This window comes from Scyliorhinus canicula, chromosome 12 (genome assembly GCF_902713615.1).
Source record: "Scyliorhinus canicula chromosome 12, sScyCan1.1, whole genome shotgun sequence".
Lineage (NCBI taxonomy): Eukaryota > Metazoa > Chordata > Chondrichthyes > Carcharhiniformes > Scyliorhinidae > Scyliorhinus > Scyliorhinus canicula.
Genome location: NC_052157.1, coordinates 48,657,474 through 48,682,257, shown reverse-complemented (window position 1 = coordinate 48,682,257; position 24,784 = coordinate 48,657,474). Strand labels below are relative to the sequence as shown.

General features: G+C 45.3%; 1 protein-coding gene and 1 non-coding gene across 3 annotated transcripts in view; one reads left to right on the top strand and one right to left on the bottom strand.

The window, feature by feature from the left end:
- Positions 1 to 24,784, bottom strand: part of LOC119975271 (cortexin domain-containing 1) — a 67,958-nt gene that overhangs the window by 10,279 nt on the left and 32,895 nt on the right. The window contains exon 1 of one of the 2 annotated variants that reach the window (XM_038814980.1): positions 5,417 to 5,543. The exons of the other annotated variant lie outside the window; for it this stretch is intronic. The gene's annotated coding sequence lies outside the window, so the exon portion shown is untranslated. Of the gene's footprint in view, positions 1 to 5,416; positions 5,544 to 24,784 lie in introns of those variants that run through there. 2 annotated transcript variants of the gene reach the window in all.
- On the top strand, positions 519 to 625 carry LOC119975291. The gene has a single exon (XR_005462709.1). It is a non-coding gene; the product is annotated as a U6 spliceosomal RNA (small nuclear RNA).

The following is a 24,784-nucleotide window of genomic DNA, read 5'->3' as shown; positions in this document are numbered from 1 at the left end:
GTGGTGAGACAGGATCTTGGCTCAGAACATTAGGAAGCACAATCAGTATTGGACAGAATCAGAAATTGGGGAGAGGAGGGAGGACGGTCAGTAAACACTTGTGGGAGCACTTTGTAGGCCTTCTTACAGTAGTTTATCATTGGAAAGAGCGAGCATTAATTAAGAAATAATTGGAGCTTATAACAAAAGCATTGTCGAAGGTTATGTTGACAGAGCTTTGGTGAAATGCCGAAGTGCCTTAGTGGCGGAAGGAATGAATATTTAAAGTGTTGAATAGAGTGTCGATCAAGTGGGCTGCATTATCCTGAATGGCGTTGAGCTTCTTGAGCGTTGATAGAGCCATACTAACACAGGCAAGTGGAGAGCATTCCATTATACTTTTGACTTGTGCATTGTAGATGATGGACAGGTTTTGGAGTCGGGGAGGCCTTCACTCACTGCACAATTCCCAGACTCTGACCTATTGTTGTAGCTACAAAATTTATATGGCTGGTTCAGGTAAGATTCTGGTCATTCTTGTGCTCGCTTCGGCAACACATATACTAACATTGGAACGATACGGAGAAGATCAGTATGGCCCCTGCGCAAGGATGACACGCAAATTCGGGAAGCGTTCCATATTTTAAAAAAAAGTTCTGATCATTCCCTTTACCTGGCAGAGCAGCAGCTGTTTTCAACTTGTGAGTCATGACTATTACTTAACAATTATCAATCCAAGACTGGATATTGTCCAGGTCTTGCTGCAAGTGAACATGGGCCACTTCAGTATCTGAGGAGTTGTGAACATCCCCACTTCTGACCTTATGATGGAAGGAAGGTCATGAAGCAGCTGAAGACGGTTGGGCCTAGGAACCTACCCCTAGGAATTCCTGGCAATGAGATGATTGACCCCAAACAGCCACAACCAATTTGGTTTGCACCAGGTATGACTCAGTAGAGTTTCCCCCCTGATTCCCATTAACTTCAATTTTGTTAATGTTGGAAATGTGAGACTTTATAAGACAGTTATGTTTTAAAATGTTTTTAGCAATTTAAGGTAAAACAGAATGTTAGGGAGAGGGGGTGCTAATCATTTTGAACTCTGCCTGGAGACAGATCCATGTGTTTTGGTTGTCCTGGGGATAAAGACACAGGTCAAAACCCATAGAAACTCAAGTGTTAGTTTTCACACGTTGACAAATTTGCGCTACGCAAGTTCCAGGCAATGACCAACCAACCAGGAGAGAATCTAACTATCTCCCCTTGACATTCAGTGGCATTCCCATTGCTGAATCTCCCACCATCACCATCCTGGTGATTACCATTGATCAGAAATTAAAGTAGACACAGAAGAGGAGCATCTGGTCTTATGGGACGGAAACTCAAATGGACAGAGAGAGTAAAAGATGAAAATTGAAAACAGGGAATGACTATTTTTTTGTGTTAATGCTGGTGGGAAGAGATTCCCCGTTTGAAGAGCCAGAACTTGTCGAGATTTAAAGACCAAGTAGTGACCAGTAGTGACCGGCCTTACTGTCAGAAGTCAGTTCGATGATGCTCAGGAGATTGAGTGAAGAGACTTGCAGGAGGCGCTGGAAGAGTGGCTCAGATATGGTGAGGATAAGGGAACCTGCTGGAAAAGTCAGCAGGGAATTGGACTAGAATCTACATGGCTACGTATCTGCAGGGAATGTGGCATACGTGACATCTGAATGTGGCGAAGGGCTTTCAGTCATGTTAATTTGTTAATTTCTTGATTTGTGGAGTGAGTCGAATTGGCTGAAGACTGGCGTGTTGGGGAGGAAACTAAAATGGATCATGCACTCAGCACTTCAAGCTTTTCCCGGCTGTACTGGGCTCCCCCATCATTGAGGATGGGAATATTTGTGGGTAGTTAGTTGTTTAACGGTTCACCACCATTCAGGACTGGATGAGGCAGGACTGGAGAGATTTGACATAATCCTTTGATTTGGGATTGCTTATCTCTGTCTGTTGCTTTCTGCTTTCATTGCTTGGCACGCAAGTAGTCCTGTGTTGTAGCTTCACCAGGTTGGCAGCTCATCTTAAGTTATACCTGGTGTTGCTCCTGGCACGTCCTCCCGCATTCCTCATTGAACCTTGTGAGTTCTTGACTTATCTGACAATGGTAGCATGTAGGATATACCGGGCCATGAGGTTACAGATTGTGGCTGCTGCTGCTGATGGCCCACAGCGCCTCATGGGTGACAGTTTTATTTTGACACTCACTACCACATGGCAGCTTGAGATAAGCAACAAATACCAGGCTTGCCAGTATTTTTGGGAACGAACATTAGAAAAGTTGCGTGAAGATTAAGCGACATGAAGTGCCCATACCTACGGGAACAGTGTGGCACAAATATATTAAGTTGCCATGATATTTATTTATGTACATTTTTAAATTAATGTTGTGGTAGGAATAATGCATTATCAATAATTAGATGTTTATTTATAAGGGATAATTATTTAAACATTGCACACAAGCTTTCCAAAGCCCCAATGTTGCTGTGAGAATTTCCCACACCGGGAAGTGGGGAGCGGGGTGGGAGGAGGAAGCCTAAGTTTGCCCCTACACAGGAATTAGACTACAGTAGTGGGTAAGGCAGCGCGCACCCATCCCCCCCCCCCCCCCCCCCCCCCCACCCGACAGCACACGGCCATAAAAACTGCCTTCGTGCTCAAGGGTAGGCATAGTTTCCTGCCAACTGTCAGTGCCAACCAGCTTCGGAATGATCAATAATGCCAGCTATCAAATTCTCCACAACACGACAGCAGGACATCACATTAAAAGGATTTCTCGTGCCAGGTTCCAGATTGTTGCGGCCTCATTATCTCAACTGCATTGGATCATTACTGGCAGAAATGCCAAGTACAACAGAGTAAATCAGAGCACTTTGATCTCCTGCTATAATATCCAGGTTTCTCTATGAAGCAAAGCAATTTTAAGTAAATGTATTTTAGTACATTCAGAAGCTTTTATTGATTCATAATCAGTTTTTAAAACTCTCTGTTCCCATTGATGGCCACTGATATAAAGCAATAATCTTATACTGATTTGTTGTTCTTATTACTTCCAGCTTTAAGCTATTGTCACATTCTCCTGCTACTTGCTCCCCAAACCCCCCCCCTCGTCATTCAGCCCACCCTATTTTGTAGGTTTTCCTGTTGATTATGTGAATGCTGTAGGCTGTGTGTACCATATGAGAGGCACATTTATGGCAATGTTGAAGGTAAAAGCCATTATATGTATGTGATCCTTTCAGCCCTGTTTCCTCTCTCTGTCTGTCCCAGGCGACAGCTGATATCCAGGTAGTAAATGGGAGAACCCTCTTGGGTCTGCCTCCTCTCTGGCTACATGGCGGATGGCGAAACTAAGAAAAAGGACAGTGTCAGTCACGCTCTAGCACCTCTCCCAAAATAGCATCAAATGAGGCGCAAATTCCCAGAAACATCAACTATTAAGATCCAATTAAAACTCAATCCTCTTCAATGAGCAGATCCCATTGCTCAGCGACTGCATCACCGCACTCCCAGCACAAACAGGCGCAAAGGTCTGACTACATTGTCGTACTGAGGACACTCAGATCCTTCATGCCAACCGAACAGTCAGCAGGATGTGCTGAATGAGGCTTAAATAATACTTCAGTTGGCCTGAAATCAGTGGACCTTTAAAATCAGCGAGCAGAATGGATTAAGTAAGGCAATCGCTCTTTTCAGAAGGGCAAAGAGCTCAATGAATTGTCTGAAGGCCCATTCACAATGTCGCGAGAGGCTCCTTTATAATTACTTTCATTTGTGATGGTAAACCGCTATCAATAACCGATTAGTACAGACACCGCAGCAGTGGGTCCTATAACTAGTCAAACAATTCTACCTTAAAATAGTCAAAATATTTTCTTCCTCTTCCCAGCATCAAATTTCCATTGTTCACATCTATTTCTTGCTGCAAAAGACAATTCAAAATTATGAAAAATGGGGAGCTGTTGTTGCAGAATTCCAGATTGTTGGCCCTGCGGGGAGGAAAATTTAGCAGCGGTAACATACGATATACGGCGGGACTGTCCATTGACAGAGGTAGGACCGGAAGATCCGGCTGGTGGCCACCTCCGCTGCCCTGGAAGTCACTGCGGAGGGTGTGGAAAGTCCCACCCATTGTGTAATAACAAGGACTTCTTAAGGGCTCTTCATTGTGATTGGTGACAGGCTTTGCGCCTGGTCCTATTGAACGGATGCGGAATCATTGCATCCCAAAGACTGACGAGCAACGCAACAACAACCAGCATTTACATAACACCGTTAATCTAAAACATCCCACAGTGCTTCATGGAGCTCTATTCCACAAAACTGACACTGAGCCACAACAGGGGATGGTTACGGCAGATCACCAAAAGCTTAGTAGAAGAGGTAGGCTTTGAGCAGCATCTTAAAAGAGGAGTGAAATGTTGAGGTGTGGAGAGGGATTTCCAGAACTTAGGACCTATACAAGAGGAGGCCAATGGTGGGTGAAGACAAACAGGAATGAACAAAAGGCCAGAATTGGAAGAGTACAGTTATCCCAGAGGATTGTAGGAGGGAAGAGGACATGGAAGGATTTGGGCATTTTGAGCTGATCAAAGGTCACAAATCTGAAACAGGTTTCTCTCTACAGATATAATCATAGAGTTTTATAGCACAAAAAGATGCCATTCGGCCCATCGTGTTTGCACAGGCCATCAAGCACCTAACTATTCTAATCCCATTTTCTAAGCCTTTTCTCCTCACTATTTATCACACCACCAATTTTTGTGTCATCTGTGAACTTACTGACCATACCTCCGACTTTCATGTCAAGATAATTAATGTACACTACAAACAGAAAGGGGTCCAGCACCACTGGATATAGGCTTCCAGTCACAAAAACAGTGTTTGACTATCACTCTTTTCCCTCCTGCCACTCAGCCAGTTTTGGATACAAATTGCCCTGGATCCCATGGGCTCTTAACCTCTTGATCAGTTCCCCACACTGGGTCTTGTCAAAAGCCTTACTGAAGTCCTATCTATGTCCCTCTCTGTAGACTACATCAATCATACGGCCTTCGTCTAGGCACCGATTCACCTCCTCGACAAATTCAATCAAATTTGTTTGACATGATCGTCCCCCTGACAAAGCCATGCTGACTATCCTTGATTAATCCCTGCCTCTCCAAGTGGAGATTAATTCTGTCCGTCCAAGCTAAGCGATTAACTAGCCATGATCACACTACAGTAACAGAGCTGTCACTGGCTACACAGCAAGAGCTTGCTGAAGTAAAACAGTTTCTCCAGAGTACAACGTTCAAGGGAAAACACAGAACACTTCCAAAAGAAGATACAAAACAAATTCAACTCAGACAGTTCACAAGGTGGAAGGAAGCAAGAATAACAACAATGAAAACAGCACCTGGTTCTGATGAAGAAGGTTCAATCAGTGCAAGGTGAATCACATCAGTTCCGGGTAATTCTAAAACGGAATAGACAACCTGTAAAAATGGAGGTGGCTACGGGGGCTGCCATCTGCTTAATTCCTGGGACCATCAATGAACAGAAATTGAATCATCTACTATCCTTGATTAATCCCTGCCTCTCCAAGTGGAGATTAATTCTGTCCATCAGAGCTAATCGGCTAACTAGCCATGATCACATTACAGCAACTGAGCTAAGCGATCAACTAGCCATGATCATACTCCACAGAAACATTGCATGTAAGAATGTAAGCATCTTCTAGTCTTTTCTTCATATCTGGATGACGATCACCGTGATCCTACACCAGTCCTTTAATCAGGTTTGTGTCACTCTCGGTTTTGTGCTTCATCTCTGTGGAGGCAGCACGGTAGCATGGTGGTTAGCATAAATGCTTCACAGCTCCAGGGTCCCAGGTTCAGTTCCCGGCTGGGTCACTGTCTGTGCGGAGTCTGCACGTCCTCCCTGTGTGTGCGTGGGTTTCCTCCGGGTGCTCCGGTTTCCTCCCACAGTCCAAAGATGTGCGGGTTAGGTGGATTGGCCATGCTAAATTGCCCGTAGTGTCCTAAAAAGTAAGGTTAAGGGGGGGGGTGGTTGTTGGGTTACGGGTATAGGGTGGATACGTGGGTTTGAGTAGAGTGATCATTGCTCGGCACAACATCGAGGGCCGAAGGGCCTGTTCTGTGCTGTACTGTTCTATGTTCTCTATGTTCTATCTCGATAATCTCAGCCACCAAATGCCAGACTGAGGAGCTACACTGAGGAGATAGTGCCTCTAAGAGGACGCATCCTAGTCAAAGTAGGCCATCCTTACTTTAATTGGGCAAACTGCAGGGCTGCCACTCCATGTGGTCTGAGTTTTTCCAGCTGTCTTTGGCCGCTCCAGACTGGATAAGATTCTATTAAAATGGAGTGCAGCAAACAGTTTAGTTGATTCAAGTTTCCCACCGCCATCACTCCTTAACAAACTGCGCCACACCAACCCCACCCATGTCAGCATATCACCCCCATAGTCTGCAGTCTGCAGTTTGAAAGAGAGAAGGCAAAATCGGATGTAATGGTGTTACAGTTAAATAAAGGTAATTACGAGGGCATGAGAGAGGAACTGGCGAAAATCGACTGGAAGCAGACCCTAGTGGGGAAGACAGCAGAGCAAAAATGGCAGGAGTTTGTATGCATAATTGAGGACACTGTACAGAGGTTCATCCCCAAGAAAAGAAAGATTATCCGGGGAGGGCTTAGACAGCCATGGCTGACAAAGGAGGTCAGGAAATGTATCAAAGAAAAAGAGAGATCCTATAAAGTGGCCAAAAGCACTGGGAAATCAGAAGATTGGGAAGGCTACAAAAACAAACAGAGGTTAACAAAGAGACAAATAAGGAAGGAGAGGATCAAATATGAAGGCAGGCTAGCCAGTAATATAAGAAATGATAGTAAAAGTTTCTTTCAATACATAAGAAACAAACGACAGGCCAAAGTAGACATTGGGCCAATTCAAACTGATTCCGGAAGGCTAGTGATGGGAGACGAGGAAATGGCTGGAGAACCTAATAAGTACTTTGCGTCTGTCTTCACAGTGGAAGACATGAGTAATAGCCCAAAAATTATAGAGTGTCAGGGGGCTGAGTTGAGTATGGTTGCCATTACAAAAGAGATGGTGCTAAAAAAGCTAAAAGGTCTTAAAATTGACAAATCTCCTGGCCCCGATGGGCTACATCCTAGAGTTCTGAGGGAGGTGGCTGAAGAAATAGCGGAAGCGTTGGTTGAGATCTTTCATAAATCACTGGAGTCAGGGAAAGTCCCGGACGATTGGAAGATCGCTGTTGTAACCCCCTTGTTCAAGAAAGGATCAAGACAAAAGATGGAAAATTATAGGCCAATTAGCCTAACCTCGGTCGTTGGTAAAATTCTAGAATCGATCGTTAAGGATGAGATTTCTAAATTCTTGGAAGAGCAGGGTCGGATTAGAACAAGTCAACATGGATTTAGTAAGGGGAGGTCGTGCCTGACGAACCTGTTAGAATTCTTTGAGGAGGTGACAAGTAGGTTAGACCAGGGAAACCCAGTGGATGTGGTCTATCTGGATTTCCAAAAGGCCTTTGATAAGGTGCCACACAGGAGGCTGCTGAGTAAGGTGAGGGCCCATGGTGTTCCAGGTGAGCTACTGGCATGGGTTGAGGATTGGCTGTCTGACAGAAGGCAGAGAGTTGGGATAAAAGGTTCTTTTTCGGAATGGCAGCCGGTGACCAGCGGTGTCCCACAGGGTTCAATATTGGGGCCGCAGCTGTTCACCATATATATTAATGAGCTGGATGAAGGGACTGGGGGCATTCTAGCAAAGTTTGCCGATGATACGAAGTTAGGTGGTCAGGCAGGTAGTGCTGAGGAAGTGGGGAGGCTGCAGAAGGATCTAGACAGTTTGGGAGAGTGGTGCAGGAAATGGCTGATGCAATTCAACGTGAGAAAATGTGAGGTCTTGCACTTTGGAAAAAAGAATCCAAGCATAGACTACTTTCTAAACGGTGAGAAAATTCATAAAGCCAAAGTACAAAGGGATCTGGGAGTGCTAGTCGAGGATTCCCTAAAGGTAAACATGCAGGTTGAATCTGTGATTAAGAAAGCGAATGCAATGTTGTCATTTATCTCAAGAGGGTTGGAATATAAAAGCAGCGATGTGCTACTGAGCCTTTATAAGGCTCTGGTTAGGCCCCATTTGGAGTACTGTGTCCAGTTTTGGGCCCCACATCTCAGGAAGGACATACTGGCACTGGAGCGTGTCCAGCGGAGATTCACACGGATGATCCCTGGAATGGCGGGTCTAACATATGATGAACGGCTGAGGATCCTGGGATTGTATTCATTGGAGTTTAGAAGTTTAAGGGGAGATCTAATAGAAACTTACAAGATAATACATGGCCTAGAAAGGGTGGACGCAAAGGAGACGAGGACCCGTGGGCACAGCCTTAGAATTAGAGGGGGTAAATTCAGAACAGAAATGCGGAGACATTTCTTCAGCCAGAGAGTGGTGGGCCTGTGGAATTCATTGCCGCGGAGTGCAGTGGAGGCCGGGACGCTAAATGGCTTCAAGGCAGAGATAGATAAATTCTTGATGTCGCGAGGAATTAAGGGCTACGGGGAGAATGCTGGTAGGTGGAGTTGAAATGCCCACCAGCCATGATTGAATGGCGGAGTGGACTCGATGGGCCGAATGGCCTTACTTCCACTCCTATGTCTTATGGTCTTATACCGCCACTCCCCCTTAACCAAACAAAAAAACAACCCATTTCCCATCCCCCCCCCCCCCCCCCCCCCCCCCCCACTGTCCCTCCTCCTGGCAAGCCCCCATTTCACTCCCGTAAACTAGCCCAACCAGCTAGCATGGTGGCCCCTGTCTGGGGTCTCTGACTACCCCATATCCCCCATCACACCAACCCACAAATATAAATACAAGGAAAAACAAAGGCACACTCACTCTCACCGCGCCCCACGTCGTAAATGTTGCCAATCCACTCACCCTATGCCCATATTTCACACAAATCTCCACTCCAAAGTTCAATGTCCTCATACTCCTCCCAGTCCATAGTCCCTCGTAAAGTCCATCGCCTCCTCTGGCGAGTCAAAATAAAACTCTTGCTTTTGGTTTGTAATCCACAAGTGAGCAGACTACAGAACCCCAAACTTCACCCCCTTCTTGATCCAGTTACACCCGGCCCTCTGCTTGGCCAACTCCACTCCGAGGTCCTGATATATCCCCAGCTCGCTTTGCTCCCAAGTGCATTTCTTGGTCTGCCTGGCCCGACTCAAGATCTTCTCCTTGTCAAGGAAGTGATGCAGCCTCACCAACATCACCCTCGGCGGTACCCCCGCCTGCGGCCTCCTCCTCAGTGCCCTGTGCACTCGATGTACTTCAAGAGAATAGTCAAATACCCCCTCCCCCATCAGCTTCTCCAGCACGTTCGCCAAATACTTGGCGGCCTTCAATTCCTTCAGGCAGTCTCATGATCTGCAGGTTTTGCCTCCTGGAACGGTTCACGAGATCCTCTAGCTTCTCCCTCAGCCTTTTCTGGCTGCTCGTGCCCATCCCCATCTTCGCCTCCAGTGAGGTCAACCGATCTTCATGCTCCCCCACCAACTCCTCCAGCTTTTGGATCGCCAGGCCCTGTGTCTCCACCCCCTGCACCATACGCTTGGTTACCACCCAAAGCAGTTCCACCAACTTAACCATGTCCTCTAAGGCCTCCTTCCTTTGCTGCTGGAACTTGTTGTTGAGGAATTTCACCAGCTTCTCTGTAGACCACTGGGCAGGCAGCACTGCCCCCCCACCCCTCCCCCCACCCCCCCCCCCCACTCTCCGCCATCTTCCCCTGCGTCGCACACACATACTCTCTTGCTCAAGTTACTGTCTCTTTCTCGTTGCACTTCTCGTCCGATGAGCCATAAACCGGTCCCACCAGAGGAGTTTTACATTCCCTCAGTCCTCATGTACCTTCTGCCATCCATTACTACACAATTCGGATGGGGAAGGACAGAAAAATTCCACCCCTAATTTTAAATCAGTGCCCCTTAGTTCTGGATCACGCACAAGAGAAAATATATTTTCCACATCCCCTAGTCAAGACTGTTCAGGATCACATATACTTCAATCAAATCATCCCTCACTCTTCTAAACACCAGTGGAAACATGCTTAGCCTGTCTGACCTTTCCGCAGACGACAACCCATCATTCCAAATATCAATCTAGTAAACTTTCTCTGAATCGCCTCCTACACATTTCCATTTTTTCCTTAAATAAGGAGACCAAAACTGCACCCAATAAAGTAATCTTTATTAGTGTCACGCCTAGGCTTACATTAACACGGCAATGAAGTTAATGTGAAACACCCCCAGTCGCCACACCCGGCGCTTGTTCGGGTACACTGAGGGAGAATTCAGAATGTCCAATTCACCTAACAGCACGTCTTTTGGGACTTTGTGGGAAGAAACCGGAGCACCCAGAGGAAACCCACGCAAACACGGGGAGAACATGCAGACTCCGCACAGACAGTGACCCAAGCCGGGAATCGAGCCTGGGTTCCTGGCGCTGTGAAGCAACAGTGCTGACCACTGTGCTACCCGTGCCGCCCATAGTTCAAAATGTGGTCTCACCGATGCCGTGTACAATTGAAACATCCTTACTTTAATGCTCAATTCCTCTCATAATAATGAATAACAGCCAATTCGCCTTCTTGATTACTTGCTGCACCTGTATACTAACCTTTTATGACTCATACACTGGAGCACCAAATCCTTTCATATTTCCGCCTGATTTTTTATACTCCCTGCCAAGCTGAACAACTTTGCATTTTCCCACATTATACTCCATCTACAAGATTTTTGCCCACTCACTTAACCTATCTATATCCGTCTGCACTTCCTTTTGTCTTCTTCACAACATACTATCGTACCTAGTAACCAGTCATTCACTGCTATTCTTTTTATTCTGACCAGCCACTCATCTTTGCACAGTTATAAACATTTTCCTTTGGTTTGATCCTTTCCTAACTCTGTTAGTTTGTTACAGTACCCAGACCAGATCCCAATTTATATTAGGAAAAGGGACAATAAACCCTGTCAATTTCTCTATTTGTGAACTGTGAGGAAATGATACTTTGCTCCAGGAGTTATTCCAATGACAAATAGGAGATGTTATATTAAAACAAGCTTTATTATTAACACAGGAGTAACCACATTAACATCACAGAAAATAGCTACTCACTTAACAGTTAAACAATTCATAAAATAAAAGAAACACTTCAAGGACTAACATATACCTTCTCTATCTCCAATTAAGCAAAGCCCATTATCAGTCAAAAGTCACTTATAAAGAAAATGAACAAACACAGGGTTACTTGCCATACACTTGTATAGAAATTTCTTGGAAATATTGCTTGGAGAGAGAGGTCCGTTCAGGAAACAGTCAGTAGATCCTTGTGTCTTTGTCAGCCTACTGCTCAATATTATAGCATTTGGCAAAAATACTGTTCAACTTAAAAACTCCTGACAGACTGCCAAACATATATCCAACTGCAAAACTACAGGCAGACCTGGCTCCTCCCATTAATTACATCATCTTCAACTCAGTCAGGTCCCATGGCCTGCTTAGTTTAGTCTAAACACACTCCCACACTCACTCAGACACTCCCCCACACACTCACCCACTCTTACACACACTCCCACATTCACTCACACTCATGTAATCAAATGATATACATGAACTAAACTCATTGTAGATACTTAGGACGAGTAAACTCATTAGTGCCTCGACTATCTTGATCCCAGCTTCTAGTCATAGGATCCCTACAGTGCAGAAAGAGGTTATTTGGCCCATTAAGTCTGCACTAACCCTCTGAAAGCACACACCACCTAGCCCCAATTGCCCACCCTATCCCCGTAAACCAACCTAGGGGCAATTTAGCATAGCCAATTCACATAACCTGCACATCATTGGACTGTGGGAGGAAACCAGAGCACCCAGAGGAAATCCACGCTGACACAGGAAGAATGTGAAAATAGACAGTCACCGAGGTCAGAATTGAACCCGGGTCCCTGGCGTTGTGAGGTAGCAGTGCTAACAACTGTGTGATATGGTACGAATTAAGTAATGGCATGATGGGAAAACTGGTCAATGGGAAGACCGGTCAAAATGTTTGATACAATGTAAGAAAAGCTGACTTCGCATGACCTAAAGCCTGAATAAGATCAGGAAAGGTCGAGCTGTTCCGAAATTTCATAGAATTTACAGTGCAGAAGGAGGCCATTCGGCCCATCAAGTCTGCACCGGCTCTTGGAAAGAGCACCCTACCCAAGCCAAGACCCCCACCCTATCCCCATAACCCAGTACCCCCCCCCCCACACTAAGGGAAATTTTGGACACAAAGGGCAATTTAGCATGGCCAATCCACCTAACCTGCACATCGTTAGACTGTGGGAGGAAACCGGAGCACCCGGAGGAAACCCACGCACACACGGGGAGAACGTGCAGACTCCGCACAGACAGTGACCCAAGCCGGGAATCGAACCTGGGACCCTGGAGCTGTGAAGCAATTGTGCTAACCACAATGCTACCGTGCTGCCCTGAAATGCCTGGGTCCCGCAAATTCTGATAAGGCTAACACGTCATAACCCAAAGCAGTTGTTGGCCTTGCTAAGGGAAAAGAAGGGTCTGCCTTTCTTGTCGATTTACCCCACGGTCTCTGGCGTCAGTCGAGGCATGTGTCACCCCCACGTGACCCTTTCTGTCAACGAAGGCTACAGTGCCAAGTCCTTGGGATTTCTGGCAGCTGCACTACGAGGACAAGCTGATCCTTTCCTTAATGGAAGTCAAACCCTACCCGCAGGCATTTTAGAATATTTTCAACGCCCATTTGTCCTCATTGGCACACTACACCACCATCGTTCAGTCCAATCTACGACTTCTGAACTACCCGCAGATTTATGGGCAGCCTCCAAACACGAAGTTGGTCTCACTAATGTCCCGCCCGTTGTTATTAAAGTTAAACCTCACATGCCCTTGCCCTCGATTTCACAGTACCCTTTGCGTCCCGAGGCTGAAGAAGGAGTCTCGGTCATGATTCAATCGTTCCTTCAACAGGGAATTTTGATACCATGCCAATCGTCCTGTAACACACCGATTCTTCCAGTTCCTAAGATAGGAAGACCATCCGAATGGCGTTTGGTCCAAGACCTCCGATGTATTAATCAGATAGTGGAACCCTTACATCCTATTGTCCCAAACCCGGCGACAATCCTTAGTAATGTCCCACCGGAAGCGACTATTTTCACCCTAGTTGATTTACAACATTCCTTTTTTGCGATACCCCTCGCCCCTGAATCACAGTATTTGTTTGCCTTTACATTTAAGGGCAACCAATACACTTGGACTAGGCTCCCACAGGGCTTCGTTCATTCTCCAACCCTTTTCTCACAGGCATTGCACTCCCAGTTAGCGACATTAGCACCTCCTGGTGGCTCCACCATCATCCAATATGTTGATGACTTACTCCTTGCCAGCTCTGATTTCATCGCTAACCAGCATGACACCGTTTACCTGCTCATCCGTCTCCATTCGTGGGGATATGTGATCCCGCCCGCTAAAGTTCATAAAGGCCAACGGCAGGTCAAATTTTTAGGGGTCCTAATAAGTGCAACGGATCGCTCCCTTATTCAAGAATGCATTACTCCTATACTGCAGACCCCATTTCCTACATCGCCCAAGCAGGTGCGAGCCTTTTTAGGATTGGTGAACTTTTGCAGACAATGGATTCCGAATGTTACTGTACATACTAAAGACTTAACTCCGTACTCCTCTCAAAATGCTCCTCTTAAGTTTGAACTTCCTGATTCAGCAAAGCAATCTTTCGTTACTCTGAAAAACGCCCTGGCTACCGCCCCAGCGCTAGGACGACCTATGTATGACAGACCCTTTCAGCTGTGCGTTAATGTTCTTGATGAATGTGCCACTGGTGTTCTTACACAAGAATATGGTGACCGGCATCGTCCGGTCGCCTACTATTCTACCAAATTAGATCCTGTAGCTTGTGGTCTACCTCCCTGCACCCAAATTCTTACAGCTGTCCATTTGTTAGCACAGGCAGCCTCTAATCTGACCCTTCACCAGCCAGTACAAGAGCATACCTCGCACTCCATTGTGGCTCTCCTAACGTCTCAGCAAACCCAGCATCTGACTCAAGCGCACTTGAGCCGCTATGAGGTTTCACTATTGCAAAACCCTATCTCTCTTTCCATTACTGTTCTACCTTAAATCCTGCTGTGTTCCTCGAACAGCCCCCCGATAACCTTGCAGACCCGCCACACGATTGTTTGCTTCGGAATCACTTCCTTACCGCGCCTCGCCCGGATTTAACGGACCGGCCTACTGATAATCCAGATCTAATTTTTTATGTTGATGGCAGTTCCTCCATTTCGCTCACTGGCTTCCCACAGTCGGGATATGCCATGGTAACCGACACTGACGTGAGGAAGCAGCAGCCTTCCAGACCCCTGTCTCTGCACAAAATGCCGAGCTATTCGCCCTTACTCGAGCATGTATTTTGGCCACAGATAAAAGTACTAATGTTTACACTGATTCTAGGTATGCCTTTGGCGTGACCCACGATTTCGGCTGCCTCTGGCAACAGCGAGGCTTTCTCACCTCTGCGGGAACTCCCATTCAAAATGCTCTTTGGGTTAAAAATCTCCTCGATGCTATTCAGCTTCCCCGTCAATTGCCAGTTATTAAATGTGTTGCGCACACAAAGGTGGGCACTCCTGTTCAATTAAGAAATACCCGGGCTGATTCAGCTGCTAAAGCTGCAGCTTCATCAACCTCTTTAATTGTTCCCAGTGGGGCTAATCAGGCTCTAAACCAGGTACCTGCATCAGGAACGAAGGGCATGCCAGAGATAACTGAAGTTCAAAATTTACAGAGGGACGCCTCTGATTCTGATCGATCACTATGGAAGTCAATGGGGTGTTCACACTCCTTGACACAAGACCTCTGGCTGACTCCAGTTGGTCAAGTTTGTATTCTGAATTCTTTAGTGCCGTTACTTGTTGATTATTTGCATTCTTGTACCCATCTTGGCAAGGAGGGAATGGTACAGCTACTCCCAAAAACTTGGTGGCACCCAGATTTGAATACAGCAGCGCAAACACGGCTGGATCGATGCGTCATTTGCATGAAACATAATAAGGGTAAAGGTATTAAATGCCCTCCAGGAACCACTCCCTTGCCAGATGGCCCTTTTGCTTGTATAAAGCTTGATTTTATCGTATTGCCAAAAGCACAGTGCTATAAATATTGTTTAGTAATAATCGATGTGTTTAGTAAATGGATTGAATCCTTCCCCACCACTAATTGTACAGCACATACGGTAGTGAAGCTGTTGTTAACGGAAGTCATTCCTCATTTTGGGGTACCCAAAATGGTGAGCTCAGACAATGGACCACATTTTGTAGCTCGGATCAGTACTGAATTGTGCGAAGCACTCGTAATTAAACAGCAACTGCACTGCGCGTATCACCCGCAGGCAGCAGGAATTGTGGAAAGAGCCAACGGGACTTTAAAAGAAAAATTATCTAAATTAACTGAAGAAACTGGGTTAAATTGGCTAAAAGTATTACCCTTTGCACTGTTTCACATGCGAGTGACTCCCCATTCGCGGACCGGACTGTCAGCTGCAGAGATAGTCTATGGTCGGCCAATGAGGACTTCCTGGGATGCCCATGAAAACCCCCTAGAGGGAGTAGACCTCCATGTGATGGGGGAAAAAATGCAGAACTATTTGAAGCAATTAACGCTTTCTCTGAAGTTTCTCCACTCACAGGTAAAACAGGTACATCTCCCAGTAATGGCAGGGACAGCCGTCCCTCGATATCCAGTGATCAAACCCGGAGACCACGTGTTGGTGAAAAACTGGGACAGAAAGAAACTAGGATAATGCTGGAGTGGACCCTTCCTCGTACTACTGACGACACCAACTTCAGTCAAGCTTGAAGGACGTTCCAGTTGGATACATCTATCCGTTTGCAAGAAGATAGTCTCCAACCCAGACGAGAACACAGGGTGAAGATCTTCAGTATAATTTTTGGACTCTCTAGACTATTTAGCCTTAATGGCCACTCGGTAGTAAAAAAACGAACTAAACGAGACCTGTCTTCCAATACCTATTTACATATGTCATATCTTTATGCCGGAAAATTGAATATAAGTAAGTGTTGGGTTTGTACCCACATCCCCGTCCATTCAAGGGAAGGAATACCTCTCCAATCTCTCCCCTTTCATACCGCAGAGACAGTTGAATGGATTGTACGACAAAATCAAACAGGGATCAGGGGAGATAGGGGGGATATGGAAATATGGAGATCTGCTGGCTATGACATGGCTAAATTTTAAGCTTCGTATCAGCCTACCTATAATCATGCCTTGACTCCACCCTCCCTCACTGTCCACTCGTATAATGTTCAAGGTTCCATATGTTTTAATAAATCAGGGAAAGGAAAGTTAATGGGGCAAAGTAGGTGCAACCTTACAGTTGACTGGCAAAAACCGGTACCAGGCATTTCCAACAAGGGCATGTTTAACTGTGATTGGTCCAGGGTATGGAATATAACCTCTAACAGTTCATGGGGACAGACATCCCCAATCCCCTGGATGACATTAGTTGATGATTTTACGGCCTATAATGGAACCTATAATGGCACTAAAGCATATCCGTGGCTCCCCATTGATTGGACAGGGTCCTGCTTTTTGGGATATGTCGTACCCCAAATGCGTCACCTACCCACCTTTAAGCACTCCCCCTCGTGAGCAAAAAGGACTATTTCTAAAATGGAACAGTTCCTTATGATGGCCTTTCCCTTGTACGGAACGCCAAGGCATCCAACGAACTGATCAACATGGCCTCAGCATTGGAACATCTGGCGAACATAACGGCAACAGAAGCCAGGGACACTGGACAGGCACTGGCCGAGGTCTCAGCTGAGCTAGTGGCTGTCCAGACTGTGGCATTACAAAATCGACTGGCTTTGGATTATCTGTTAGCCTCCTAGGGAGGAACGTGCACTATCGTAGGTCAGGAGTGCTGTACTTATATTCCGGATGGCTCTGAAAATATCACTAACCTGGCCGACCATATTAAGAGACAGGCTGCTCAAATTCAAGAGATTGGCAGTAAATTTCATGACTATAACCCGCCGGGTGGTTGGGTCATGGATTATTTGATTGGATCTTTAAGGCCTTCATTCTACTACTACTAATGCTACTAGGGATAGGATTGCTTGTGTAAATGCCTTTTCAATCGAGTCATGGATATACCTATCTAACTAGTTGTCATGATATGACAAAAGGAGGGAATGTGATATGGTACGAATTAAGTAATGGCATGATGGGAAATCTGGTCAATGGGAAGACCGGTCAAAATGTTTGATACAATGTAAGAAAAGCTGACTTTGCATGACCTAAAGCCTGAATAAGATCAGGAAAGGCCAAGCTGTTCTGAAATGCCTGGGCTCCGCAAATTCTGATAAGACTGACTCGTCATAACCCAAAGCAGTCTAAATACAACAAGACAGGGTCAGAGCAAGTCTCCTCTGATTCTTAAACATGTGATCAAAAGACAAGATAATGGTATGAGACCCAGCGTCCTGAAGGGTCAGCAAGATGACGCCTGTTTTATGATATTGTTTATGTTTGTACTTCTGATCGAATTCCTGACCAAGCTGTAGTCACGTAATCTTGATTCTGATCATGTATAAATGCTGAGCTGATTCTCTGTGAAAGCGCGAACTTGAGAAGGAAACAGCAGTTTGTACTGACTGCTGCCTGACTTCAAGTTTCAGCCATTTCTGCATGCAGTTGTAATTCGTAAACAAAGCCTTGTTTAGGGCAGCACAGTGGCACAGTGGTTAGCATTGCTGCCTACGGCGCTGAGGACCTCGGTTCGAATCCCGGCCCTGGGTCACTGTCCGTGTGGAGTTTGCATATTGTCTGCGTGGGTTTCACCCCCACAACCCAAAGATGTGCAGGATAGGCGGATTGGCCACACTAAATTGCCCCTTAATTGGAAAAAGTAATTGGATACTCTAAATTTTTTAAAAAATTAAATAAAAAAATAAAGCCTTGTTTTGTTTTCTTAACGAGCGTTGATGAATCTTTCTTTCACAGTCCAGAAGCGGGAAAAATATTGACTTCGACACCGTGCCACTGTGCAGCCCACTAGTGGTAGCAATAGATACAATCCAACTAGACCAATGGTTTTGTTCTCTCAAAGTTTGATTAGTTTAATTCCCCTATATTCCCCTTATTATCTTAAATATCTTGCTCGATTTGAATATCATCACCATCTTTCACGCACATAATCTCATCTGACACTTCAGTGCATCAGTACGATTGCGCGAGGAGGTGAGTGTGGGAGTGGGTGAGTGAGTGAGTGAGTGTGTGTGAGTGTGAGAGTGTGGGAGTGTGTGAGAGTGTGTGTGTGGGAGTGTGTGAGAATGTGTGGGAGTGTGTGGGGGTATGTGAGAATGTGTGGCAGTGTGTGAGAGCGTGTGGGAGTGTGTGTGGGAGTGTGTGAGAGTCTGGGAATGTGTGAGAGTGTGTGTGAGAGTGTGAGAGTGTGTGCGGGAGTGTGTGAGAGTGTGTGCGGGAGTGTGTGAGAGTGTGTGGGAGTGTGTGAGAGTGTGTGTGAGAGTGTGTGGGAGTGTGTGAGAGTGTGTGCGGGAGTGTGTGGGAGTGTGTGAGAGTGTGTAGGAGTGTGTAGGAGTGTGTGAGAATGTGTGGGAGTGTGTGAGAGTGTGTGTGGGAGTGTGTGAGAGTATGTGGGTGTGTGTGAGTATGTGGGAGTGTGTGTGACTGTATAAGAGTGTGTGTGAGAGTGTGTGGGAGTGTGTGAGAGTGTGTGCGGGAGTGGCTGTGTGAGTGTATGGGAGTGTGTCACCAGCACCCTCCACCATCCCAGAGACACTCACGGTTGGCTACTTTTGTAAAGATGCTGCTGGGACACTACCTGGTGTGCATGACACGCAGGCAGTGGTGCATCAGGTGGAGGTAGGAACCCCCAAGGGGATGGATAATCGGAGGGCAGCCTGACCAAGCATTTAGTCAGCTCATTCCATAGCTAGCTGTTGCATTTTGTTTTTAGCTGATAAGAGTCTTTGAATGCGTTATTACTTTAATGCGCTATTTAAATGCGCCTGCTCTGAATTCCAATCTGCTCCTTTAGCTATGAGCTGTTCAACATGTGATTGGCTTTATTGATTGCTTCCCTGGATGGACATGTTTAGCATCAAATCTACTCTTTAACTTTTTCGGCTTCATCCTTAGCAACTGAAGAACTGCTGATCAAATTTATCTGCTGTCTGTTTTTCCTTTTGAGTGAAGGATTTTACAATTTTCTGCATTGAATTTCACAAGTCATAGTTCTGCCCACCTCGACTCCCTTTGGCAAAGTATTCTCTGGTCTAGTGAATCTCTCCATAAAGAAATACCTCTTTCATCCCTCTTAGTGACAACCTTGAATTAACGACCACTTCCCTCCGCTTAACCACCCAGAGGAAATAGGCTGTTAACATTATCAATGATGTGGAGATGCCGATGTTGGACTGGGTGAGCACAGTAAGAAGTCTAACAACACCAGGTTAAAGTCTAACATGTTTGTTTCAGAGCACCGATCCTTCCTCAGGTGAATGAAGAGGTGGGTTCCAGCAACATATATATACAGACAAAGTCAATGATGCAAGACGATACTTTGAATGCATGTCCTTATCAAATGCCTTTTAAAGCCTCAATTAAATCCCCTCTTAGCCATCTCTGCTCCAGCGAAGTCGATTGCCTTAGAAAGTCCAATCTGTCACATTACTTGAGTGAATCGATGTGGAACATTGTATGGCTTCAACATCCTTTATATAATGGGCCGTCCACAAGGAGCTCAGTCTTCCAACAGAAGACTTTCATTTCTTCCATCGATCCGGCTTTCCCTCACCATTGTACCCCCATCCCACCCCACTTGGGCCATTAGTTCCCTGTTCTCGGCTGCCCTTTGACAAACTGCTCACCTTTGTTCTGCCATTTCCACATTCTGATCTCTTAATATGTCCCTATCAGCACCCTCCTTAGCCAATATCACCACCATTTACATTCCCTTTGTCCTTTAGTCCACGCCATCTTTGTCAATCTCCACCTATCGCTGGCCCTCTATCCAGCCCCCCTGCTCCACCCACCCCCACCACAATAGTATAAATCTGACTGTATTTCCAGTTCTCTCCAGCTTTGACAGAGTCCTCCAGACTCAAAACGTAGCTCTCTCTCTCTCTCTCCGCAGATGCTGTCAGAGCTGCTGAGATTGTCCAGCATTTTCTGTTTTTGTTCCAGCAGAAACCCCAGGACAATTCTGAAATTGGGAACTGATTGAGGCATTTAGTGAAAAGCTGAGCAACAGCTAATTACTTTTGCAGAACCTTCACAATTAAAATTTACAGGCGTGCAGGACTGTGGCACCGTGGTTAGCACTGCTGCCGCATGGCGCCGAGGTCTCAGATTCGATCCCGGCTCTGGGTCATTGTCTCTTGGGTTTCGCCTCCACAACCCAAAGATGCGCCGTCTCGGTGGATTGGGCACGATAAATTGCCCCTTAATTGGAAAAAATGAATTAGCCACTCTAAATTTAAAAGAAAGTTATTGGCGAATTCCAATTGGGTAATAGAAGATTTTATATTCAGATATAAGATGGAGACAGATACAAGCAAATTACTGTGGATGCTGGAGTCTGAAACTAAAACAGAAAATGCTGGGCAATCTCAGCAGGTGGGACAGTGAAGGGAGCTCACGTTTCCAGTCTGGTTGATTCTTTGTCAAAGCTAGGAGATAGAGTTGGGAGAGGGGACTTCAGAAGTAATCCCCAGTCAGCTAGTGCCAGGGAATACAGCTACAAAGTGACAGCTGGCACAGGAACGTTGAATGGGAAAATGTTGACAGAACGATTATCAAAGTCGATTGAAACACACAACCGAAAATCATGAGAAATTAATTTTTTGAGTCAGAAAGTGTACTTCCTATCTGAGATTTATAGATCGTTTTGGCTAGTGGTCCAGTTCCTGGGTGATAGAGGGATGCTAATCAATACTTTAGGGTTTTAATTTCATTTAGTTAATACATTCACACAAAATGAATGCAGTTGTTGTCTATTTATTTCAAGGTAGCAGGCAAAAGGAATCTTACGCTAACAGATGCCATATCGCAAAGTCATCCTCTCCCATCAGCTAGTTGAGCCTTTTGGAGGAAGACGATTATACGGGTATGCTTATGAACTCATACTGGCACTCAGAACAAATATTGAGTGCATCTCTGTATGTTATGCATGGGCAGTTCTGTAACAGGTTCCCTGTGTGCTAAATCCTTTTACTGCTCATTTGTGACAATGAATAATGGTTGGAAATGAAGGCTTTCAGGCCATTAAAGATACATTATAGCTTTTAAAGCTATTCTGAGTTGGCCATTACTTTATTTCATTGCTCAATGGGGGTAGATTTTACCAGATTGTGTTGTCGGTATAGAATTTCACATGTGTAATCTCCTGCAGCCCCTCTCAAACTCATATCCTCCACCAACCAGAAGTACAAGGGAAATAGGTGCATGGTAACCCCACCTCCTGAATGTCACACACCATCCAGAGTGAGACATATAATCACGGTTTCAAAGGATCGATAGAATCCCTTCAGTGCAAAAGGAGGCCATTCAGCCCATCGAGTCTGCACCAACCCTTCAAATGAGAACTCTCCCCATGGCCAACCCGCCCTATCCTCTTAAACTCATAACCTAACCTGCACATCCCTGGACATTAAGGGACAATTTAGCATGACCAATCCCCAAATCTGTGCATCTGTAGACTGTGGGAGGAAATGGGAGCACCCGGAAGAAACCCACACAGAAACAGGGAGAAAGTGCCAACTCCACACAGACAGTGACCCAAGGCCGGAATTGAACCAGCGTCCCTGGCGCTGTGAGGTAGCAGTGCTAACTATTGTGCCACCATTCTGTGGAGAACTTTGTGAGGTTGTCTTAAGGATGTTCACAAAGAGACTTGAAGCTACGTTCATCAACAAAGATAAATTTATTTACACTACTTAAATTAAAGTTTGACACTTATTCCTATAGTAAACAAATATATTATATTAAACTACATTCACTAACACTATCTCTGTACTCTAACTGTAACTAGATTCTACCCTCTCTAGCTCCACTATGAACTTCACTCCAGGCTCCTCTCCTCTAGTCCATTGTCTCCAAGAAGCCTAGGAGTCAGGTCCTTTTACAGTACTATCCCCACCTCCATCTAGTGGCTAATTGTAACATTACATTAACTCTTCACATGCTGTACATTTCTATAATGTCACACGTGCCATCCCTGAGAATGACACTAAGCTAGCAATGTAACTAAACTCGTATTTCTTCACAGGAAGATGCTGCTCTATGTAAAACAGAAGCTGCCAATGAGCAATCCAAAATACAGACGTGGATTTACAAATATCTATTTGAATGACCCAATTGTTTAGATTTGCCCAGTTCTGACTTGCACACCAAACATGCTCCAGGGAACCACTCCTGAAAACATTGCTCATATCAGCAGTTTGATAATGTTCTGAGTAGATGAAACCCAGAAGGTTTTCTCTCTCAAATTCTATCCTCCTCAAGTTTGTGATGTCCCTGGCTGTTAGTTTATAGCTGTGGGAATAATTGGAATGCTGTTGCGGTCTCTTGGAGATTGTAGCCACGACAACATCATTAGCATTTTAATGGGAAATTTGACACACAGTGGCCGTCATTAGGAAAATGGTTCTGAAGGCATGTGTCGCTGTGTCATTTTCTATGCACAGACGTCATAATAACGTTTAAATGATAATTTAGAAAAGTCAAGGCTCGCTTATTTCTTAAAGATGCTAAATTAAATGGTCTAATAATATAAACTGCAATGACCTGTATTCTTACCTTGTTCAGTCTCTTGCTGATCTAAGGTTAAGGTTTATAGTCAGTCTACTTTCCAGATAGTAAGCCGGATGTTCCTGCCGCAGAACAATTGGAGAAGTTCACCCTAATTTTTGCTGATTCGACCTTTCAAAGCTTATACTTGGCATTTTCCTGTGTTTCTAATTAAAATACACTGCAACAGAGGTTTGGAAGTGACAGAACAATAACAGAGAGATATCTCACCACATGTACTTTGGCGTCAAGACCAGTATCTATTTGAGAGGGACTGCCCCAGAATTTGATGAAGATAGTGCCTGTTAGAAATGTTTAGATCTTCAGCACAGACAATCTTTGGCTCACAAATTGCGAGTAGATAATAATGCAGTACGGACAATGGGGGCACCTTGGACTGTTACTTTTAAAAATGCATTTATGGGATGTGGACGTCGCTGGTTAGAACAGCATTCATTGCCAATCCCCGTTTGCCCTTCAGAAAGTGATGGCGAGCTGTCCTCTTGAACCGCTGCAGTCTCTGAGGTGTAGGTACACCCGCTGTGCAATTAGGGAGGATGTTCCAGGATTTTGACCCAGCAACTGTGAAGGAATGGCGATATGTTTCCAACAATGGTGAGTGACTTGGAGGGGAACCTCCAAGTGGTGGGGTTCCCAAGTATCTGTTGGCCTTGTCCTTCTAGATTGTAGAGGTCGTTGGTTTGGAAGATGCAGCTGGGGAAACTCTGGTGAGTCCCTGCAGTGCATCTTGTAGATGGTACACATGGCTGCCGCTGTTCGCCGATGGTTGAGGGTGTGAATGTTTGTGGAAAGGGTGCCAATCAAGCGGTTGCTTTGTCCTGGATGGTGTTGAGCTCCTTGAGTGTTGTTGGAGCTGCACTCATCCAGGCAAGTGGAGAGTATTCTGTTACACTCCTGACTTGTGCTTTGTTGAAGGTGGACAGGGCTTTGGGGAGTCAGGAGGTGAGTTACTCGCCGTAGGATTCCTAGCCTCTGACCTGCTCTTGTAGCCACGGTATTTGTATGGCTAGTCCAGTTCAATTTCTGGTCAATGGTTACTCCCAGGATGTTGATAGTGGGGGGATTCATCGATGGCAATGCCATTAAATGTCAAGGGGCAATGGTTAGATTATCTATTGTTGGAGATGGGCATTGCCGGGCACATGTGGGGCACAAACCTAACTTACCACTTGTAAGCTCGAGGGACTAACAGTCCGTCTCTTTAATGAGATTTAAGAATTGAAAAAGAAATAGAGAATGACAGAGAAGGAAGATGGACTAGAGTTAAATCAGGTACAACATTGAGAATTAATTGAGCGAGAAATAAAAGACTGGGTTAAAAGAGAAAAGAAGATAAAGGGAAAGAAAGTAAAAATTCAATTTACAAAATCCTCCAGTAACTATTTAGTACCTGAAAGAGTGAGTCTCTGGTTTCAATAGGTTGGTTCAGGTGTTGTGATATTGCAGCAACGTAACTCAGTTCATTAAAAGGGTCTTTATAAAGTGAAGTAGCAGCCCTTAAAATCTGCAGAGATTAATTCAGATTTATGGTGTTAAACCAGCAATTTCTCGATGCTCTCAAGAAGGTTGATGCTGAGCTCCAGTTTGTGCGATGCCTAATCGGAAATCGTGCAGGTATTCATGGTGCTGTACATGTCGTGGGGGTATCACTAAAATAACGTTGAACACATCACTACTTTTCCAAAAATGTCTGTGCACATATTTCTCTGGACTTCTGATTGGCTTAGGCTGCAGCAGCGAATAATTGCCAAAGATTTGTTTCCGTGGCAAATGTAG